General features: G+C 49.8%; 1 long non-coding RNA gene across 1 annotated transcript in view; it reads left to right on the forward strand.

The window, feature by feature from the left end:
- LOC132588435 (uncharacterized) overlaps window positions 1-16,646 on the forward strand; it is a 37,881-nt gene that overhangs the window by 5,675 nt on the left and 15,560 nt on the right. Inside the window, exon 2 of the long non-coding RNA XR_009556504.1 lies at window positions 15,549-15,704. This is a non-coding gene — a long non-coding RNA (uncharacterized LOC132588435). The remainder of the gene's footprint in view (window positions 1-15,548; window positions 15,705-16,646) is intronic.

Raw genomic sequence — 16,646 nt, forward strand, 5'->3', positions numbered from 1 at the left:
CAGGCTCCAGTGAGCCAGGCAAGAACTCCATTTATTAGACACGCTACCAATCACATATACAACAGCCAAGGTTGAGCAAGGGGGTTCCCTGTAGCCCACATTTCAGGGGAGGAGTGTCTCCACTAAATCGGAGCCTATGCAAAGCACGAGGGTCTTACAGTCCTCTCCATCTGCTTCTAAAGTCAGTAGGCACGTTTTTTAATTTTCAAGTCACGTAAAAGTGTGGGGGGTGGGGACCAAGGAGAGCAGCGAACCAAGCATCATTAAATGTGATGGGTTAGAATGGGGGGGAGGGTGTTCCCATGCCAGGATTTGGTTCCTAATAAAAATATGTAGGCAAGAGACAACGGCGGCCTTTTTTAATTGGCTTTCGTCTCAGAGCGTCCGTGAAGAGTTAATGAGCGAAAGATCAACGTAATAAATAGCTATTTCTGGCAGAAACGAATCATAAGCGGATCAATGGAAGCAGTCATCTGCAATTAGAAATGATGGCTCTGGTTCCCTCGTGTTGCTCGGCAGAATGCAGCGGGGGAGATACGTGGACAGATAGGCATGCAGGCAGGCAGGCTTTGGCCAAACCAACTGAGGGCAGAGCCAGATTAACAATTAGGCCAAGCAGGCACTGGCCTATGGGTCCCCACACCTTTAGGGGCCCCAGGTTGGCTTTCCCCCCCTGGTTTTCCCCCTGCTTGCAATCTTCCCAGCCTGCACGTGCAGCTAGCAACTGAGCCGCTCTTTGCCCAACTTGCCTGTTGCAGCTGCTGCCGGCGTTGCTGCCAGGTTTGCCTCTCTCTGCCTCTCCCCTGCAGTTTAGTAAAAGGGGCGTTTGGGAAGGTGCCTGCAGGCTGCAACGGGGGCCGTGGGCAACAGGGCGGGTGCTCAGACTCTGAGATTATTTGTGAGGGCCCCCCCAAGATTTTGACTGCCTAGGAGCCACCACAGAGTTTAATCCGGCACTGACTGAGGGACCAGGAGTTGTATGTCCAAAGTGCCCTCTGTTTGTGAAAATTCTGTTATTAGGCAGGTGGATTTCTTTCCCCCTTTAAAATGGCTCTGGGCTGGTTGGCCCAGCTGAAGCAAACATGTTGGTACCTGTATCAGTAGCCTAATTCTCCGATGTGGTGCCCAGTAGCATCTTACTTAGTAGCATCTTACCTGGGTCCCGCCCAGGTGTTTTTAGATTATAGGATTGCCAGTGCCAGGTGGGGGCAGGGGCCTCCTCCCTACTTCAGGGTCCTCAGAAAGCGTGTGGGGGGGAAATGTCCGCTGGGCACTTCATTATACTCTATAGAGACCAGTCCCCCTAGGGTATAATGGAGAATCAATTTGTATCAATTGGAAATACTTGGGGATAGGGGCACCTTCTTTTGGGGCTCATAGAACAGGACTCCATGGTCCAATCTTTTTCCAACTTGGAGGGTATTTTGAGGAGAGGCAGTGGATGCTATGCGGAAAATTTGGTGCATCTGCCTCAAAAAACAGCCCCCCCGCAGAGCCCCAGATACCTACAGATCAATTTTCCATTATACCCTATGGGAATTGGTCTCAATAGGGAATAATGGAGTGTCCAGCAGACATTTCCCTCCCCCCCCCCTGATTTCTGATGACCCTGAAGTGGGGGAGGGGGGGAGGACCTCCGAACCAGGGGAACCCCCTGCCTCCACCTGGGGATTAAGCAACCAAAAGAGTCACATGGTAAGTGGAGTGTGGAGACAAAAGGCTCCGTGTATAAACAGCCTAAAAATAACTGTTTTCAAACACAACTATTATTATTATTATTATTATTATTATTATTAGTTTATTTATATTCTGCCCATTCCCCCATGGGGGATATATTTTCATTGATGACATCAAAGATCCTATGCAGCTAAGGAAAAGGATCTTGTTCAATGTATGAACTGCATGTGTTTTCCCACACTTTCCTGAAGGCTTGGTGCCATTTTCAAATAAATTGGACTTGATTCGTATTCAGTTTGACCTCATCAATGAAAATATATGAGTTGTGTTTGATAACAGTTATTTTTTAAGGCTGTTTATATACAGAGCCTTGGACTTTTTCTCCACATCCCACCTGGGGATTGGCAAGTCTAAGAAGAAGATGATGATATTGGATTTATATCTCGCCCTCCACTCTGAATCTCAGAGTCTTAGAGTGGCTCACAATCTCCTTTATCTTCCTCCTCCACAACAGACACCCTGTGAGGTGGGTGGGACTGAGAAGGCTCTCACAGCAGCTGCCCTTTCAGGGACAACGTCTGCCAGAGCTATGGCTGACCCAAGGCCATTCCAGCAGGTGCAGGTGGAGGAGTGGGGAATCAAACCTGGTTCTCCCAGATAAGAGTCCACACACTGAACCACTATACCAGACTGGCTCTCAGCAGCTCTGCAAGGCTGTTTTAGATCAGGAAAACAGAGTTCGAAGGGAGAGGCCTATCTCCTTCCTCTCGCAACCTGGTTCTGATTCAAAGCTCCTGTTTGCCACAGATCCAAATGGTTTGCTAGTTCATTGAAACCTCTTAAAATAACTTGCAGGATGCCTTCGGTAGCTGACGGCTAGCAGGCACTGGGCACCTCTACCTATTCAAGTTAGGATTGATGGGGAACAGTCAGAGAGAATTCTGGAGCACAGCCGGTAGAGAAGATCGGATCTCGCGCTGTGCAGCTGGTTGGCAGAGAAGTGATGCTCCAAGGGCATGATCTTTCATTTTGGAGGAACTCGATGCCGCTCAAAATGCCAACATTGGCCGCCTGAGCATTAGCCTCCCCCTCCCCCCGCTGCTCAGTTTGTGTTTATCTGCAGATAAACAGACATTACAATAATGCCACGAGCTGCCGGTGCCGTTTCTGCACAAGGGAATTGATTCCATGGAAGGCAACAACAGGATCTTCTTAGCACTAGGGGGAAATGGAGGGAGCAGGAAGTATTTTCTGTAACGATACCTGGCTGCTGTCTCTCTTCACCGAGGGCTGGAGTCTTGGATGTCATAACGAAAGATTAACGCGACAATTAATCCAGCCACGGCCTACATTTTCAGTACCGACGGCATCCGCTCAGCGAGTGAAAGGCACAGGAAAGGGAAGGGGGCGGTACGTGTTCTTCCCCAAGAAGTGGTTAAGTGTACAGACTTAGAACCGGTTTTGATTCCCTACTCCTCTACTTGCAGCTGCTGGAATGGCTTTGGGTCAGCCATAGCTCTCATAGGAGTTGTCCTTGAAAGGGCAGCTTCTGGGGGAGCTCTCTCAGCTCCACTCACCTCACAGGGTGTCTGTTGTGGGGGAAGAAGATAAAAGAGATGGTAAGTTGCTCTGAGATTCAGAGTGGAGGGCAGGGTATAAATCTATAATATAGTGGGTTCTAGGCATCGAGGACTCGAGGCAGTAGCAATAACAACCTCTTTACTGAATACAGCATGTTGATGGCTTAACTTCGTAACTACTGAACAGGTCCCACAGGGCCAATTATATACAGTACTGTGTTCCCACGCTAGTCTTTGATAGGGCCATTCACCAGCCGGTGGCCTGTGATTGGAGCATGGCAGTTAGGATTTGGATCCTCTTGCCCATTGTTCCTCAGTCCCCAAGCTCATCACATACCTGAGCCTGCTTCGGCGGGGAGGGCGGGATATAAATGTGAAAAATAAATAAATAAAATACAAGCGTTCACATATATAGCAAAATCTGTGGTCCTCTTCCTCAAGAACAGCAATTCTGAGGGGAATGTGGGGGTGTCCTCTGGTAATTTTGAAGAGGCGGAGAGGAATCTGCAGCGTATTCATGTGGGAATTTTTAAGATGAAGGTATATATGGGTTAGGTATTGGCAACCAGAACTTTGAATTGGGCCTCAAAACTGTTAGAACCCAGTTCAGATCTTTAACACCATCAGTGTGGTTGATGACTTAGATGCTTATTGATTGATCTTCTTCGTGGTCTCTGTGCAGTCCCACACATGGGTCTTGCCGCAGGCAACAGATCCGTACCTCGGAGTCTCTAATAGCTCGCCTAGAGCGCTTTTTGGCACGATTCCCTTTCACTCTGGGGAGCAGGCATTGACTGCGCATGCCTGGAGCGAGGGGGAGGCGCCATTCCCACTCAGTTTCTTCCTTTCTGCCGCCTGGACAACACCTACCTTGTTGCGTTCCTCTCTTTGGCTTGTCTCTCCCTCCTGTTGGTATTGTATTTTCTTCATCTTTACCTTCTCTTTCGCTAGTTCCTTCATCCATATAAATTTTTTTTAAAAAAAGAAGTCCCTATTCTGCGCTTTCTTTCTCTGTTCTTTCCCCCCCCTTCCTTCCCTCCCCCGTCCGGAGCATATGGAAGGGAAAATCACCTTTAAGAAATGTCGGAAGTGTGGATCTAAAATCCCCACTTCAGACGGTCACTCTTACTGCCTGTTCTGCCTGGGTGAATCGCATAGGGTAGATACTTGCCCGCACTGCGCCAGCTTTGAAAAACAGACGTGAAAAAACTGAGCGGCTAGACGTAAAAATTTTCTTCTAGAAATGTCTCTTCGGGCTATGCCCACCTTGGATTCGCCGCCTCCCCCACAACGAGCGGGAGATTCAGCTGCGTCGGCTGCTCCTCACGTTCCGAAAAAGCATAAGTCCGACAAGAGACCATCAAAGCACTCCGAGGGCCATAAGGCTTCGAAGAAGTCTCGTCACTCGGATTCGCCGACCTCGGTTCCAAAGAAGTCCCGCGATCCGACACCATCAACCTCGACTGTGCAGTTGACCTCAATGGCTTCGACTCCGATCATACCACCGGAGCTTTCGGCGCCCTCTGATGTTATTTCTGACATGCCACAGCTAACTCCGCAACCTACGGTTGAGGTTATACCAATCGGGTCTCGCTCCCCCTCGATCCATAGCGTCGTGCCTTACGACATCCTGGAACCCGACCCGACCCTTGGACCCTACCCGTTCAAGGTTTCAATCCGTATCTTTTCGGGACATTGCAGTCTCTCCACTATATAGAGAGTCTTCCACACAGGTCTCCACACAACGGGTCCGGTCCCGCTCTCCAGTTCGATGTTGTCTTCCTTGCTCTCCCTCTCCTTACCAGGATTACTACCGAGGTCGTTGATATGACTATTCCTCTCTATCCCGTTCGCCATCTCCTCGGGCCCAACGGATTCACCAGCGTTACTCCCGCTCCCCTTCTGAGCAAAGTTTCCGTCGATCCCGGTACCGTGAATTCGACGTCGAGCCCCATATTCGTGATGTTTTGACGCCTCGAATCCGGGATTTCCACCATTTACCTCGGTACCATGAGTCCTCTCGAACCCGAACCCTAGAACATACATCGCCTCAATACTGTCGTCCTTCCCGTTATAGAGACCAGGAATCTCCTCAATACCGTCGTCCTTCCCCATACTCTCGTCCTTCCCATTATAGAGACCAGGAATATTGCTCCCCTCGGACCCGTGAGACCCTTTGACCCTATGAACCCCCTCGGGACCGAGACCTTTCTATAGACCCCTTGATGCCCCGTACAGCTTCCGCCACAGTATCTACGGCACCGGCAATGACCCCCGTCTCAGCCCTAACATCCAATCCTAAACTTCCCAGAGATCGGACACCCTCCGCACCTCCCGTCTCAGCCCTAACATCCAATCCTAAACTTCCCAGAGATCGGACACCCTCCGCACCTCCCAAACCTCGTATGTCGTCTCCGCCCGAAGAATCTCAATCCGAGATGGGCACCTCGGATCCTTCAGACTCTGAAGACCCGCCCGTTTCCCCTGTATCGGATTCGACCCAACCTACCCAACTCTCTCCTTCAGACAGTTCCAAAGCATACCTCAATTTAATCACCACCATGGCTGAAGCCCTTAATATTCCTCTCCCTTCTGATTCTCCTAAGGTCTCTGATATTGTCCACGATCTCGTTCAGGTAGATTTTCCAGCGGGGTTGATTTTACCCATGTTGCCTGTCCACCTGGAGGGCCTGCGCGAATCCTGGGACAAACCGGCTTCGATACCACCTACCTCGAAACGCCTCGACTCCCTTTAAAGGGTGCACACGCCCGAATCCAAATTTTTAGCCTCCCACTCGGCTCCCAATTCAATAATCATTCATTCAGCAACAAAGGCCAACCTTCACGACATCCAACTCCACCTGATCGGATCGTGAGGGCAGGAAGCTGGACACACTGGTTCGCAAGATCTACAGCCTTGCCTCCACAAACTCCAAACTCAACAACTACCTAGCTTATTTTGCAGCGTATACATACAACCTTGCCAACCAGATTACACCGCATATTCCATCCATGTCCGAGACCTCTCAGAAAGCTGTTTCCAATCTAGTCTCGGAGCTGTCATGAGTGTCGAAGCCGCAAATTAACTCGGTGAGACACACTGTATCCTGCTCGTCTAGAGTTTTTGCCTCATCAGTGGCTCTGCGTCGTCACGCCTGGCTGAGGTCGACTAACTTACAATCCGACATCAAACAAAAGATTGAGGACTTACCATTTGATGGGCTTGGCCTGTTCCATGCCTCAACAGATGAGGTCCTTAGGCCTGTGGATGACGGTCGTAAGAGGGCAAAACACCTGGGAGTTTCCCAGCCAGCCTCTCAACAATTCAATAGGCCTAAGCCCTGGAGACCTTCTGTTCAGCGTCATCAGTGCTCCCCGAGACAACCCGATTATTGGAGGAAGAAGCCTCCACAACAATAACAATCTTTCCAACAAAGGCCCCGTTCTCAACCTGCAAAGAAGTCTGCACAACCACCCAAGCAGTCTCTTTGACTTCCCTCTGTGTTGCATTCCACAAATGAATCCCCTCTATCACACACGTCTTCTCCCATTTTATTCAACCTGGAGTTCAATCACCACGGACTCTTGGGTGCTCACCATAATCCGTCTCGGATACACAATCGAGTTCGTTTCACCACCTCACCACCACTACTTCATCATTACCCCACCCTCCCCTCACCTCCAACAAGAGATTCTGGACTTGCTCCAAAAGAATGCCATAGAAACTGTTCCTCTTCAACATCGGGAGACCGGTTTCTACTCAAGATACTTCCTGGTGCCCAAGTGGGATGGGGGCAAGCGACCCATTCTGGATCTCAGGAGGCTAAACAAGCGGATAGCCTACAGGAAATTCAGAATGATCTCCCTCCAATCCATCCTTCCTCTAATTCCGCAGGACTTCTGGATGGCATCCCTGGATCTCCAGGACGCTTATTTCCATGTGACCATCAGGCCTCAGCACCGCAAATATCTTCGCTTCACCATGGGGCATCATCACTTCCAATATCGGTCTCTCCCGTTCGGGCTCTTCACCGCACCAAGAGTGTTTACGAAGTGTATGGCAGTAGTTACAGCTGCCCTGCGCCTCCGCAACATACCAGTGTTCCCGTACATAGATGACTGGTTACTCATTGCCCCTACAGCACACCAGCTGGCGAGAAATCTCAAAATAACTCTCTCTCTTCTCGCCTCCCTGGGCCTTTGTGTGAATGTCACCAAATCGCACCTCACCCCAACTCAGGACTTGCAGTTCATAGGTGCTCGTCTCTGCACGTCTCCTCATCTTGTCTTCCTTCCAGAGGATCGTGCCCGAACCATTATGTCCCTGGCCCAGCTGGTTCGACATACCCCAATGCAGCCTGCAATCACCATACAACATCTCCTGGGCCTCATGGCTGCAACCACGTCGGTCCTTCGATTCGCAAGACTGCGCATGCGACATCTCCAGCTTTGGTTTGTTCATGCCTACCATCCACACCTACAACCACAGAATACTGTTCTCACTGTCCCTCAGAATGCTCGGCTTTCCCTCGTTTGGTGGACAGTACCGGACAATTTGCTTTCCGGAATGCCCTTTGTTCTTCTTCCTCCATCTCTCATCGTAACCACAGACACCTCCAAGTGGGGATGGGGAGCCCACTTAGAGGACAAAACTGTCAGAGGGCTGTGGACTGCGCCTGAGAGGGCTATGCACATAAACTGCCTAGAACTCATTGCCGTGCACAGGGCCCTTCAATCGTTCCTTCCGTTTGTAATGAATCGACATGTCCAGATCACAACAGACAATATGGCCACAGTGTTCTATGTGAACAAACAGGGCGGTACCAGATCTCTTCGGCTGTGCCGTATAGCCATACTGCTCTGGGAATGGTGTATCAAAAACAACATCTACCTGACTGCCATTCACCTTTCAGGGATAGAGAACGTCCTGGCCGACTCGCTCAGCAGGATTCGTATAGACGACCACGAATCCACTCTACCTGCATCACATTTTTGTTTGTTTCGGAACTCCCAAGATAGATGTCTTTGCTTCGAAGGACAATTCGAAATGCCCTCTTTTATACCAGGAGAGGCAACGATGCTTTCCTTCACAACTGGAGGGGTCCTCTGCATTATCTCTTCCCACCAACCCCTCTAATTACCCGGTCACTACTCAAGATTGCTCGGGACGGCACAGACTGCATACTGATAGCACCATGGTGGCCACGGCAACCGTGGTTTACGAGGCTTCTTCAAATGTCCTGTCACACTTACCGCCGCCTCCCTCTGGCAGGCGATCTCCTCACCCAAGCTCATGGCCAGGTGCTGCACCACAACCCTCAAATTCTGGCCCTTACAGCTTGGAGAATTTGACCACATCCTTATCTTCAGGAGTAGCTGAAGTTATACTGAATGCTAGAAAGCCTTCCACCAGGCGTTCTTACCAGTGCAAGCGGAAGCGCTTCTGTTCCTTTGCATCATCCCAGCATCTCCACCCAGAGTCTTTACCTCTGCCTTCGATCCTGGAATACCTGCGGTCCTTGCAAGTGTCAGGCCTCAGCTACTCCTCTTTGAAGGTTCACCTTTCAGCCATTTCTGCTTTCCACGAACCTATTGATGCCAGACTGTCTTTTCTCATAGACTGTCCAAATCATTCCTAAGGGCATGTTGCACCTTCACCCTCCTATCAAACTGTTTGTACCAGTTTGGAGTTTGTCGTTAGTGCTTTCACATCTTATGAAACCCCCGTTTGAACCCCTAGCCACGGTGAACCTTAACCTTCTAACTTGGAAGACTGCCTTGTTGGTTGCTCTTACTTCTGGCAAGCGGGCCAGTGACTTGTGTGCCTTCTGCTCTGACCCTCCTTATACAGTCTTTCATAAGGACAAGGTGGTCTTAAGACCGGACCCCTCCTTCTTACCCAAGGTTGTGTCACAATTTCATCTGTCAACCTCCACTGCGTTGCCCACGTTTTTCCCTGATCCTAAGGACTCTGGGCAAAGAGCTCTATACGCCCTCGACATCAGAAGAGCTTTGTCCTTTTACCTCTCTCGTACACAACCGTTCCGTAAGGACCCTAACTTGTTTGTGGCCTACGGCAGTCTTCACAGAGGACACAAAATCTCTACCCAAAGACTCTCTAAGTGGGTATCCAGTGCAATCCGGTTGTGTTACGAAGTTGCTAAGCAACCCTTACCTGAAGACCTTAAAGCTCACTCAACTAGAGCGGACTCGATGTCTTCGGCCTTCTTGCAGGGCGTCTCCTTGGAGGACATCTGTGCTGCGGCATCATGGTCCTCACCGTCCACGTTCGTCTCGCACTATGCCTTGGACGTTCGTGCCAGACGGGATGCCTCCTTCGGTCAAGCGGTCCTCAGGTCCATCTTCCATTGAAGTGACAGGTGAGTGCATTCGCATCTTTCTGATTTTTAGATGTTGTGACTAATAAACATTTTTTTCTTGCCAGCACCCACCTCCGTGACCTTTAACTGGCTAGTCACCCATGTGTGGGACTGCACAGAGACCACGAAGAAGATAAACAGATTGCTTACCTGTAACTGATGATCTTCGAGTGGTCATCTGTGCAGTCACACACGCCCACCCAGCCTTCCCCGCTGCTGGCTTTCTCTGCCTGGATTCTTACCTCTGTAGATTATTAGTGGCGGCTGGAAGAAACTGAGTGGGAATGGCGCCTCCCCCTCGCTCCAGGCATGCGCAGTCGATGCCTGCTCCCCAGAGTGAGAGGGAAGCGTGCCAAAAAGCGCTCTAGGCGAGCTATTAGAGACTCCGAGGTACGGATCCATTGCCTGCAGCAAGACCCATGTGTGTGACTGCACAGATGGCCACTCGAAGATCATCAGTTACAGGTAAGCAACCTGTTTTTATTTTTTTTACCCAGTGATGTTTCTGAACACTTCCAAGGGCCAGCCCACTGCTCTGCAGTAGTCAAGCCGGAATATACTTTGTGCTCTGGAGTGTGTGTGTGGAAATAATGCATTTAATCCTGGGGATAAGCTTTTGTGGGTGTGCTTACACGTGAAAATTTGTACCCCAGACTTAAACTTGTTGGTCTTAAAGGTGCTGCTGGACTTGGACTTTGTTCTATGCTGGGAGTGTGTGTGTGTGGGGGGGTGTTATCCTTGTGTAGAGTACATGGGAAATATCCATTGGCCTGTTCATCTTTGGCGAGTAGAAGCTTCTTCCAAGTTTCCAGGCAGGAAAGCATCAGGGCTTTTTTTTTATAGCAGGAACTCCTTTGCATATTAGGCCACATACCCCTAATGTAGCCAATCCTCCTGGAGCTTACAGTAGGCCCTATACTAAGAGCCTTGTGAGCTCTGGGAGGATTGGCTACATCAGGGGATTTTGGCCTGATTTGCAAAGGAGTTCTTGCTACATTAAAAGCCCTGAAAAGCAGGCCTCAGCTTCAGCAGGAGTTCAAAAAAACACAGCTCCTGAACCTTTCTGATGGCTCCCCCTCTTCCTCCCCACCTGCCTTGTCCTTTGAATAGTAGGTGCAGCTGCATAACAATCCCTGGATTAGGAGAGCGGGCAGCCAGCCAGCCACCAGGAGCTTTGCCTCACCCCCAGCAGCCCTCATTAATCCCTGGAGAAGCCTGCGCCACCTTTTCTCCATTTCTTATGTGATTTTGGGCCATGGGTGGCTTGTTGGCCTTTTGACTGGGGAGGTGTCTCAGGTGAGCGAGGCTGGGCTGACTAGATCACTAGCCAGCCCAAGCTGGCCTTGCTCACCCGGGGCTCTCCTTTCTTGCATCGGGTTGCTTTTGGCAGGGGCAGCATATGCTAATGAGCTCCACCACCTATTTTCCTACAAAATGACCCCTGCTGGAAAGCATTATAAACTTGGTTCTTCCCCCCTGCCCTTTGGAGTAGCAAACAACGGACATCGTCATGTGTAGCTTTGCAAAGCGGGTTAGCAAAAAGTTTTGTGGGTCCTCCTTCCTCTCAGCCTCATTAGGCAGGCTATTTTGAGGTCTGATTCAGAGGAGAGCTTTAAATGAAGCAGTGCATTTTGCTCTCCCTGCACCAAAGATAGCAACCAGAGAAGGGCAAAAAAGCCCCAACCACCTCTCTCCCTCGTTCAGAGTGGAAAAGGAAGGGAACTGATGGTCTTGTGCGTATTAGCATGCATTAGGGGGGGGGGGGGGTTACGAACCCTCGCCGAAAGCCACCCGCCGTCTCCTTATAACAGCATAATCACTTAGCATTGATTTTTAGCGGAGCTCATCGACCCCATTATCGTCAATAAAGGCAATGTACTGTGTAGCCGCGGCAGAGAACATGAAGTCGATGAGGACTCTTCGTTCTCCTCTTTGCCACAGGAAACTAATTGGAGTTACGGGTCTTGCCCGGCTATCCAAATGCGACACTTTGAAAGCAGGGAAGGCGGAGTGGAGGGGGGGGACCCGCATGGCCAACGTGTCTCTCAAAGGAGCTCTGGACGAGCAAATACCTGTCATCATGAGGGGGACAGTGTGTCAGAGAGGGAGAGGATGTAAATGTAAAGGGAGGCAGTTTGGGGTAGCAGTACCTGGGAGAACCTGGTTTGAGTCCCCACTCCTCCACATGCACTGGCTGATGGAACCTTGGGTCAGCTACAAGTTCTCTCAGGGCTGTTCTACTCAAGAGCGGTTTCTGTCAGAGCTCTCTCAGCCTCACCTACCTCACATGGTGTCTGTTGTGGGGAGGGGAAGGGAAAGGAGATTGTAAGCCAATCTGAGACTCCTTTGCATAGTGAAGGGTGGTTTATCAATCCAATCTCCCCCTCCTCTTCCTTCTCCTTCTCCTCCTTTTCCTTCTCCTTCTTCTTCTTCTCCTTCTCCTTCTTCTTACCCTAGAAGGTACAAAGTTAGGGTTTGTAGAATCTTTCATGCTCAAGTGCCATGTTCTACTGGAGAAAGTTTTCCTTCCAGACGTTTCGTTCTCAGTTGCGGAGAACATCAGCTGAGAACGAAACGTCTGGAAGGAAAACTTTCTCCAGTAGAACACGGCACTTGAGCCCGAAAGATTCTACAAACCCTAATGATGTTACCAGCCATGAAAACCTGAAATCTTTGATAAGGTACAAAGTGTCTCTTGGTGCTCCACATATATTTCACTCTGCTGCAGGATTCCTGTTAGTGTCTTCCAGTTTCTGATCCTTTTGGTTTGCAGCTTGTACTTTACAAAGGTCCTGGGAAACGTAGGGGCGGTCTTAGTGATCCTGTGTCCTTGGGGAAAAGTCCAGGATGGGAACCCAGAATCACTGCCCTTCGGCACTGCAGACAAGCGAGGAGTGAACCATTCCCAGTGTGGGGCAGGTGGGACCTGCACTGCCACCGGCAGTCAGCTGCCAGAGCCCCTGGACAGGGCAAGTCTGGGCAAGTGGGGAAAGGAAACTGCTGTTCTTCTCCCCCCCACACACACACTGTTCCTTTGAGGACGGGGCGCTGTGGGCAGTTGGACTTGAAGGGGAAGGAGGGGAAGTGTGCACTGTGTCGTGGGCTCTGCACAACAAGGCGCAAACATACCCGCAGCTCATCAGTAAGGGCAAGAACAGGGATATACTTTGCATTTTCTCTCAGAGGGCAGTTCTACAGGAGAAGTTTATCTTTGGAGGGAAAGCCAGACCTGCTCCCAGCGACCGGCCGACTTCTGTGACCAGGCTGTGAGCAGTCGGGTTAGAACAGAGAAAAGGAAATCCTTCTTCACCCAAAGGGTGATTAACCCATGGAGTTCACTGCCACAGGAGGTGGCAGCGGCTACAAGCATAGGCAGCTTCAAGAGGGGATTGGATGGAGCAGAGGTCCATCAGTGGCTATTCGCCGCAGGGTATAGATGGAACTCTCTGTCTGGAGCAGTGATGCTCTGCATTCTTGGTGCTTGAGGGGGGGGCAACAGTGGGAGGGCTTCTAGTGTCCTGGCCCCACTGATGGACCTCCTGATGGCACCTGGTTTTTTTGACCCCTGTGTGACATAGAGTGTTGGACTGGATGGGCCATTGGCCTGATGCACCATGGCTTCTGTTATATTCTTATGAATGTGAGAATCAAGCCTTTCTCCAACACCCCAGAACAGAACTGACTGTTGGAAACAGGCCATAGCTCTCATATTCTGAAGGACTTCTGGATCTGAAGGGCAGGTGCTTTCCCTCCAGTGTTAGCTAATCATTCTCATAACTGGAGCCAAGTAGCACCTTTAAGACCAACAAAGTTCCATTCAGAACGTGAGTTTTCACGTGCATGTATGTTTCATCAGACAATGAAATGGGGGTACAGTGGGCAGAGTTACATATAGCTGGTGGGCAGTGATTAAGCATGCAAAATAGTATCAAGTCAGAATCTATGCCAAAATAGTTCAGGCCAGCACGGCTGCTTACCTGGACCGTTCTCATCATTAATTGTTTTAGGGTTTTTTCTCTCTCCTTCCCTGTAGGAGAGACAGATTGTTCTAACCATTCTAACCCGACAGATTGGTTGGAAGGGACATATCGGGTTTGGTGGACGTGCACTTTGCAGCATTCATCGGCCAGACCCAGTTCTATCCCCCTCCCCTTGCAGCCCTGTCTTCTTACTAGATTAAGCAATGGCCAGTGTCGCCATGCAATTAATTTTGAATTCGAAGGACAGGTGCCTTTCCTCTAGCGTTAATTAATCCCTCCCACCCCTCCGCCAGGACTCTTTTCGCTTCAGAAGTAATTGGATCTTTGAAATGCTTTAAATCTATCTTGTACGTTTGAAATCCACCCTTCCCTCCGAGGAGCACACATGCTTCTCTCTTCCCTCGTTTTGTCTTCACGACGGTGGCCCATGCAGAGACAAAGTGTGTGTAACTGGCCCAAAGTCATCCATAGAGAAGAGGAAGAAGAATTGCAGATGTATACCCCGCCCTTCAAAGTCTCAGAGTGGCTTACAATCTCCTTTATCTTCTTCCCCCACAACAGACACCCTATGAGGTGGGTGGGGCTAAGAGGGCTCTCACAGCAGCTGCCCTTTCAAGGACAACAACTGCAATAGCTATGGCTGACCCAAGACCATTCCAGCAGTTGCAGCTGGAGGAGTGGGGAATCAAACCTGGTTCTCCCAGGTAAGAGTCCGCCCACTTAACCACTACACCAAACTGACTCTTCATGGCTGAAGTGAGGGATTTGAACCCAGCTCTCCTGGCTCTTATCTGATGCTATCAATTTTGCACCCCGCTGCCTTTCTTGTATTATCTTAGATTGCGCTGTAGGGAAGCATATCTAACTGTAGCATATGGCAAGTTGTGAGTGGCTCAGTCAGACTTATTGCCCCTCCCTCCTTCCTCTTTACGAGCCATTTTGGTGTATTGGTTAAGACTGGCGGACTCTGATCAGGAGAACCAGGTTTGATTCCCTGCTCCTTCTCCACATGAAGCCTGCTGGATGACCTTGGGTCAGTCACAGCTCACCTGCCTCACAGGGTATCTGTTGTGGGGAGAGGGAGGGAAGGTGGTTGTTAGTGAGGGTAAAAATACTGGGTTCAGTTGGAAAGAACGAGGACTCCCAGAGTTGTGATCAGCATCTTCTGCTCAGTGATTCAACATCGTAAATACAGGGCAAAACTAGCATGCAAACCTCAGGCTATGGCCTGAGTATGTACAGTGAGACTCCACCATGCTCCCCACCCATAGACCCATTCAGACTGGCCCAATAGCCCCCTATAGATGGTCCAAGGCAGCCTGACCAATCAGGATGCAGATGTTTCAACCTTGGTGCCATTTGTTCTCAGGGATGAAGTCTCTAATGTTTTAGGCAAGGACATATCAGAGGGGCAGAGTATAAATCCAGTCTCCTCCTCCTCCTTCTTCCTCCTTCTCTGTGCATCCTCTAGGTAATGCACTTGCTCATTGGTCCATTTTTATGGACCTTCCCCTGAGTCTCTGGCTTGTTTGTGGCTGATCCCGTTTCACTGCTTTACCAATATGCCCAGAAGCACCAGGATCATTCTCTTGGAGTCCTCCACACCTTGCTGGCACATCCTCGCTAAAGGAATCACTCTCCAGTTGTTCTCCATTATTTGCACTTCTGACCAACGTTCACTCTAAGCTGCAGAGTCTTGTGAGCAAAAATTCTGCTTTGTGAGCTACTTGCATTAAAGTTGGGAGTGACTGCATAAATTAGTGTGCTCTAAGGTCATCATTTCGGAGCTAAGACAAAAATGTGTGAGCTGGAGGCTAAAAATCTGTGAGCTAGCTCACACTAACTCACCTTAGAGGGAACACTGCTTCTGACCTGGTCGCTTTGTGGCTGTGACTGATTCATCTGAGCTGTCTCTTCAAATGCATCCGCAGGTACCCTGCTTGGGAGGTAAAGGAGAACGCCAAGCTCCGTTCCATGTCTTGGGGCTGCAGCAAACCTGGCATAAGGACAGCCTGGCACTGCGGGCTTGTTTAACCCCGGTCTGCGAGTCAGATGGACAGAGCGTGCTCGGACTTCAGGAAGATGAAGTAAGTTGGAGGATATCCTGCTGTGTGTTGATGTCCAAAGCTGACAAATGGAATGTCACGACTGTGTGTCTTGATTCTACTGGAAGTTAACTGGTTAGTTAGTCCGGTATCCCGTCTCAAACATAGCAGAATGCACCTCTGCAGGGGTGGAATTCTAGCAGAAGCTCCTTTGCATATTAGGTCACACCCCCATGATGTAGCCAATCTTCCAAGAGCTTACAAAACAGAGCCTTGTAAGCTCTTGGAGGATTGGCTACATCATGGGGGTGTGACCTAATATGCAAAGGAGCTCCTGTTAGAATTCCACCCCTGCACCTTGGCTACATGCAGATGAAGCCTTTGTTCTCAGTGTGCTGGCAGAGTTACAAAGTTATACAGAGCTGCTTTACAGTTTCAACTAACAACAGTTGTTTTATTCAGGAACTACATTCTAAATCAGGCATGGCTGAACTGCAGCTCAGGAGCCGCATATGGCTCTTTCACACATATTGTGGGGCTCTTTAAGCCCCCATCACCTTTGTCAGCTGACTTGGAGAAAGCTTTTATCTCTTTAAATCACTTCTCTAACTCAAGCCAGCCAGCAGTTTGGAGAATGTACTTAAAGTTGCCTTCTTTCCACCTCTCTCTCTCCCCACCTCTCTGCCTGTTCTGTCTCTATCTCTTAAACTTTACTATCTAGAACAGGGGTAGCCAAACTTGCTTAATGTAAGAGCCGCTCTTAACCACTGCACCAAACTGGCTGTCATTGCCAAGTTGTGTGGGGGGCTACAAGCCCCCCCCCCCAATATAAACAGCAGAAGCATTATAATCTGGCCACAAACAGATCTAAAGGTGTATCTCTTCCTGGTCAATTTTCTTTCTAGAGAAGTCAGGTTTCATAATTTATCTTGAACCACCCAGAGTGTAGCCAAGAAAGAGGGCAACTTCTGAGATCCCAGTGCA

This window comes from Heteronotia binoei, chromosome 20 (genome assembly GCF_032191835.1).
Source record: "Heteronotia binoei isolate CCM8104 ecotype False Entrance Well chromosome 20, APGP_CSIRO_Hbin_v1, whole genome shotgun sequence".
Lineage (NCBI taxonomy): Eukaryota > Metazoa > Chordata > Lepidosauria > Squamata > Gekkonidae > Heteronotia > Heteronotia binoei.